Raw genomic sequence first — 6,721 nt, 5'->3', positions numbered from 1 at the left:
TTGCCCGTAAGCCCAGATTGCTCCGCTCGGTAAAACCAGGCCGCCGCCGCACATCACCTTGCCTTTTGCCGCGGCGGCCCCAAACCGGCGGCGTCGACGGCCCTACTCCTGCAGAGAGATAGAGATAAGTAGGGAGGGAGGGAGGCGGCCGCTGGAGTGGCCGCGACGCGCAGGCGGGAGAAGGGCCACGTCAAGCCATCACGGTGGCGAGGAAACAGCTGGAGTGCGAAGAGAGAACGGCAGCGAGCTCCGATGCCGTCCTATGGTTGAGCGGAGCAAATGGCTGGTGCTGGTGAGATATGTCTTCTCTATCCACCCGCCCCACCACCGTGCACTCTCAAGCATTGTATTTCCCCAGACCCTAGCTAGCTACCGGATTGTTGTTTATTAACTCCGGTTCTGTGTCGCCATTATTCCTATTTTGCCAATGTAGAAGAACAGGTAACCTATTCTATGGGTACTCTGCTTTACGAACAATTGAAGTACTACCTTGCTTTATTTCCTTTGTCCTAAACTTGGAAATGCTTCCCAGCTGCTAGGTTCCTGAGTTGCTTTCTATCTGCTTGACTTCGTGTAGATTAACCACCATTCCCACTTACAAAACTCTTTCATGCGCTTTTGCAGAGAGTTAACTGCCTCCACAATAGCGTGTAATCGATCGGCATAGTGAGAGGGATTGAGGAATCAGATCATTTCCCTTTTATTGAACAAGAATAATTTGGTCCATCGAGTACTACGAGGGACAGTCCCGTAGCTTGTCTAGGTGATAGAATTTCTGTCCTGAAGAGTTGAGTCTGCTACTGTGATACTGGCACCACTAGCACTGTCCCTTTTGGTTAATTTGAGATTTCTTTGCTAGCTATTATGTGTTTTACGTTCACCAACTTTAGCTTCCAACATTTGTTGTATTTCTGCCTGTCTGCGCACTTTTGCTTCTCTTTTTTTACGGAGCTTTTGCTGGTCTCTTTTGTGCTGATATCCGTTGAATTTGCATTTCTAATAGGTTCATAGTAGCAAAATATTAGCATTTGCAAAATACTGTAACTGAAGATAACTCTTGAATAAATGAAGTGCCTTTTCTGGTGTAGGCGAATGATTCTAATCATTCAGGCCATTGCCTAGTTGGCTGTAATTTGACAAGCAGCATGCCGTGTGGGTTCTCTTGCCAGATATAACCAAAATAGTGAAAGATTTTCCTTGTAAGCTTGGTGGAAGTCTTATGGTTGACTTAACCTGGACCATGGCTGTCCATGAGTGGCTCCACTGCTTCGTGGAAGCGCCATGATTGACTTGACCACATGTAGCTGTTTGGTGGAAGCTTCATTGAAGGTCCTCTTTGTAGACAAGCTAATTTAGTTTTTTATGGTACTACACTGTCTTGCTGTGTATATATAGAGAGAGATGGCGCCAAATGGGTATAAATCTGTCCGGTTCACGTTGCTGCCTAATTTTGTATGTAGCAAGTGATGCCCCAATCTGAATAATTGATCCTGATTGGACAGTAGTGACTTCACGGGTCAGTCATCTAAGCATGCGTTCCTGCTTGTTCACCTCTTGTTTCTCTTCCATTCTATAATAAAGCATGCATTCATCCAGTGTTCGCCAGTCAGTCATGCTTCCTCTCTTCTCCAACTCATTCTCCATGTCTCCCTTCTACACATTTTTACTCGGACTTCTCCTCTTGCAAGCTGCTCCTTCATGTTGTTCTGCAGCTGCCAACGCCGACACTCTCACTGCAGGCCAAGTGCTCGCCGTCGGCGACAAGCTTGTCTCAATAAACGGGAAGTTCGCGCTGGGTTTCTTCCAGTACCAGCCAGCAAATACCACCAGTAAGTTGTCCCACAACACCGCCTCCTCCAGCTTGTGGTACCTTGGCATTTGGTTCAATAAGATCCCAGTTTTCACAGTCGTATGGGTTGCTAATAGGGATATGCCCATAAGCATCCCCAACCTCAACCTAACAAGGCTCAAGATATCAAACGATGGCAATCTTGTCATCGTAAACCATGATTCCAACAATGAATCCATTGTTTGGTCCACTCACATTGTCAATCATAGGACACAAACCAGCAGCATAAACACTTCGACCAGTGCTGCTGTTCTCTTGAACACTGGAAACCTTGCCCTTACAGAGAGCCCATCTGACCTACTGGTGTGGCAGAGCTTCGACTACCCAATAGATGTTGCGCTTCCTGGAGCCAAGTTTGGCCGGAACAAGGTCACTGGTTTCCATCACCAGGGCATCTCAAGAAAAAGTCTCATTGATCCGGGTCTCGGCTCATACAGCATTGAAATAGAAGACATCAGGGGGATCGTCCTCAAGTGCCGCAACCCCTCGGTAGAATATTGGCTTTATGAATCATCCACAGCATTATCGTTAAATCTGCTACCAATACTCAAGTCGTTTCTAGATTTGAATCCTCAGACCAAAGGTTTGATTAATCCAGCATATGTTGATAACAGCCAGGAAGAGTACTACATGTACACTTCACCGGATGAATCATCTTCCTCGTTTGTCTCGCTAGACATTTCTGGTCAGATAAAGCTAAATGTTTGGTCACCAGCCAACAAGACTTGGCAAACCATATATGCCCAACCTGCCGATGCTTGTATTCCGCCTGCTACTTGTGGACCTTTCACGGTCTGCAGCAGCAATCTCCATCCATCATGTGACTGTATGAAGAGCTTCTCTCGGAAGTCACCGCGGGATTGGGAGCTTGATGATCGAACAGGAGGATGCATCAGAAATACACCTTTACAGTGCAGCACTAGGGACAAAAATATCACAAGTTCAACAGACATGTTCCACCCCATTGGTCAAGTTGCATTGCCCTACAAGCCACGAAGCATAGATGTTGCTACCACAAAGAGCAAGTGTGAAGAAGCTTGCCTCAGTTCTTGCTCCTGCACTGCTTATTCCTATAACAATAGCATATGCTCTGTCTGGCATGGGGAATTGCTTAGTGTAAATCTAAATAATGGCATTGATAATACTTCAGAAGATGTTCTTTACCTTCGCCTTGCTGCCAAAGATTTGTTGCCAAGTTTGACAAAAAGCAAAAGAAAACCAAATGTTGGAGTTGTTACTGCTGCAAGCATGATTGGTTTTGGGTTACTAGTGCTCATGCTTTTGTTACTGATTTGGAGGAACAAATTCCAGTGCTGTGCTTTGCTGCCATTATTTTACGGCAACCAAGCTAGTGCTGGTGGGATTATAGCCTTCAGATACACAGATTTAGTTCGTGCTACTAAGAAGTTCTCGGAAAAGCTGGGAGGGGGTGGTTTTGGTTCAGTATACAAGGGAGTGTTAAGTGACTCGGAGACTACTATAGCAGTGAAAAAGCTTGATGGTGCCAGTCAAGGAGAGAAGCAATTCAGGGCTGAGGTTAGCTCAGTTGGACTGATCCAACATATTAACCTAGTCAAATTGATTGGTTTCTGCTGCGAAGGTGACCACAGATTACTTGTATATGAGCACATGTTAAATGGGTCTCTTGATAGTCATCTGTTTAAGAAGAGCAATAATGCTGTTGTCCTAAGCTGGAACACAAGATTTCAGATAATCCTAGGAGTTGCCAGAGGGTTATCCTACTTGCATCAGAGTTGCCACGAATGCATTATACACTGTGATGTTAAGCCAGAAAACATACTTGTGGATGCATCATTTGTTCCTAAAGTTGCAGACTTTGGGTTGGCAGCGTTTGTGGGAAGAGATTTCAGCCGAATTCTGACTACATTCAGGGGAACTGTAGGTTATCTTGCCCCAGAGTGGCTTACCGGAGTTGCTATTACATCGAAAGTTGATGTTTACGGATTCGGCATGGTACTGATGGAGATCATCTCTGGGAGGAGGAATTCCTCACCTGAAACGTCAAACAACACTACCAGCAGCTGCAGGAAGTGACGATGTTGAATATTTCCCTGTGCAAGCCATCAACAAGCTTCACGGTGGAGACGTGGGGAGTTTGGTGGATCCACAACTACATGGTGACTTCAATTTGGAAGAAGCTGAAATGGTTTGCAAAGTTGCATGCTGGTGCATCCAAGATAATGAGTTGGATCGCCCAACGATGGATGAAGTGGTCCGGGTTCTCGAGGGTCTACAGAAGGTTGAAATGCCTCCGATACCAAGATTACTTGCAGCTATAGCGGAACGATCTGGAGCCGCAACTTTAATGTAATAATAACTTGCAGTCGATGCTACTAATCTTTGTAATTTCAGCCAATTTTAAGTTGTTATAATGTGGAGCAGAAGGAATAAAGGAAGGAAAAGCTTGCAGCTGCTAATTTATAATGCCTCTTCTTTAGTTCCAGTTATGGTGAACAAGCACTGTAGCAAAATATGGCAGAAATAGAAATATGTGTATGTTTTCTTATGTTGATATATACATGCCACTACCTGTTTTTTTTCATCGAGAGAACACATATGGCCTGATCATGCCGCGTGCTCATTCAGCGAAATGCGCGGTCTGTCTGTGAAGGAGACATGTGGGTAGAATGAACTGGAATCCAGTTCTGAAGATTGCCAAAGGTGGCATGACGGTATGTACCACGTTCACTATTGCTACATATAGATTCACAAGATGTGTGTGTTAAATTTTCTGCTATTGTTATCATCTTCTCTTGAGAGGATATTATTTCCTTTCGTCCAGTTTCTTGGAGATCGCAGTGATGTTAGAATTCTCATTTCGTATTATTCATCATGTTATGTAAAACAAGGAATGTGATTGTATTGCTTTTTTTTTTCTGCAGAAAGTCGGAAATCACATAAGGGGCCAAGGAAGGTCTCGGTTTGGTACCGCGGTTTATGGTGACTATGGTTGGCTAGATTGGCTAATTTAATTTGTTGAGCCATTTAGGTACAGCTTAATGTGTCATTCCTGTGAAACTTTTTCCACCGCCCCGACTCTATGAAAGCGCCTGAAATGTGTTAAAAACCCAGCCGACGTGGCGCCATCGACGCTGAGGCTGGGTGCGCCGATCCGATGTGGCAGCATATGTGGCGCCCCTTCCAACGGCGCCACACATGCCCTTATAATTGCCCAAAACATACTGTGAGACAATTCGTCTGGGACTTAGCCGTTTTTGCGAGGATCTATGTGTGGCGCCGATGCCACGGGCGCCAGCCGATGCCGCGGGCGCCACACAAAGAGCATCGCCAAAACAGCTAAGGACTTATCGTCCGGAGCCCCTGGATGTTTTCGACCCAATAATGGATATAAGTAGGCATGTATGGTGCTGATGCCGTGGGCGCCACACAGTGCAGTGTGGCGCCACTGTGAAGGGCGCCACACATTGACTTGTGTTAAAAACCTGAAAAATCCTACCAAACTCCAACAGTTTTCATTGGACACAACAAGTACCAATCTCAGAACATACACAACAAGTAGCAATCTCAGAAGATGTAGTCTACATCGTAGCAAGTAAATTCAAACAACAAGTAGCATTACAAACATTGTTCGAAATGACATAGGGTTCATAATTCGATACTTATGAAGATATAGTTCACAACAACACGGAGCACATCCTACTGTCGTCCTCGACGTGTCGTCCTCATGGGCTGCTTCCGGACGGCAATCCTCTTCGTCCGCTGCCGTGGCTCTTGTTGCTGCTGCTCCTGCTGCCCCTCCTGCTCCTCCTCCTCTGAAGAGAACGGCTCGTCGTTCCTCATCCTCGACAAAGATGATCTCCGCACCGGCCCCTCATCCTCCTCAATGACAACCTTATTTCCTCGGTTGACACACTACTAGGAAAAGGCTTATTGCCGGCGCACCAAAATTGCTTATTGCCGGCGCACTAGCGCCCGCCGGTGGGAACAGGCCGGTGATAATGGCTTACCGCCGGCGCACCTGATGGTTCGCCGGCACTAACTCGATTTATCCCCGGCGCACCTGCCTTGTTCGCCGGTGGTAAGTTATACCAGAAAACAAAAAAATTAAATCTAGATCTAGATCTCCTGAGCTGCGGTTTTGGTGCCGTTTTTTTGTCAGTCTAGTAGGCCGAGGTTGTCGTTCTTGTTGCTGCCCCGGTGTAGGAGGTGGAGGAGTGGGAGGCCGGAGGTGGAGGAGGCCGGAGGAGGTGGTGGTGGCCATGCGGAGGAGGCCGGAGGAGTTTGAGGCCGGTGGAGGAGGCCGGAGGAGGAGGCCGGTGGAGAAGTCCATGCATGCGGAGGAGGCCGGAGGAGGTGGACGACGCCGGAGAGGAGGTTGAGGATGTTGGAGGTGGCCGGAGGAGGCCATGCGGAGGAGGCCGGAGGAGGTCGACGGTGCGGTAGGCTGGTGGAGTCCATCGGAGGTGGAGGAGGAGGAAAAGAGAAGGAAGAGGGGAAAGTGAGGAAAGTGAGGAGGAGGTCGACGGTTTGCATTATATATAGGAGATGTTACCGCCGGCGCACCAAGTAGGGTTGTGCGCCGGGGGTATTTTTTCTATTTTTTTCACCCAAATCTTAAATCTCAAAAAAGTCATGTTTCTGTTTTCCAATTGACGAATCCATTTTTTGTCCAAACGGTCGTAGGCGGTTGAATTTGAATAGGAAATTTCGAGTAGATCGATTTTGATATAAAAAAGTTTTTCATCGGAGGTCGTATGCAACCAGAAATCCCGTTTTACCGAAAGATGAAGCCATTTTGCATAATACATCGAAATTCAAATTTTCAAATTTTCAATAAAACTAGATCACATATTACATGGGCATTTCAAAGGATTTTATTTTTTGAATTTT

At 46.4% G+C, this 6,721-nt stretch overlaps 1 pseudogene; it reads left to right on the top strand.

Moving 5' to 3' along the window:
* Positions 1-1,477: 1,477 nt before the first annotated feature.
* Positions 1,478-4,257, top strand: LOC124676162 (annotated as a pseudogene).
* The last annotated feature ends 2,464 nt before the right edge of the window (positions 4,258-6,721 follow it).

Source organism: Lolium rigidum, chromosome 7 (genome assembly GCF_022539505.1).
Source record: "Lolium rigidum isolate FL_2022 chromosome 7, APGP_CSIRO_Lrig_0.1, whole genome shotgun sequence".
In the NCBI taxonomy this organism is placed as follows: Eukaryota; Viridiplantae; Streptophyta; class Magnoliopsida; order Poales; family Poaceae; genus Lolium; species Lolium rigidum.
Note: the sequence above shows the minus strand (reverse complement) of the source record. Positions and strands in the feature narration are given on the sequence as shown.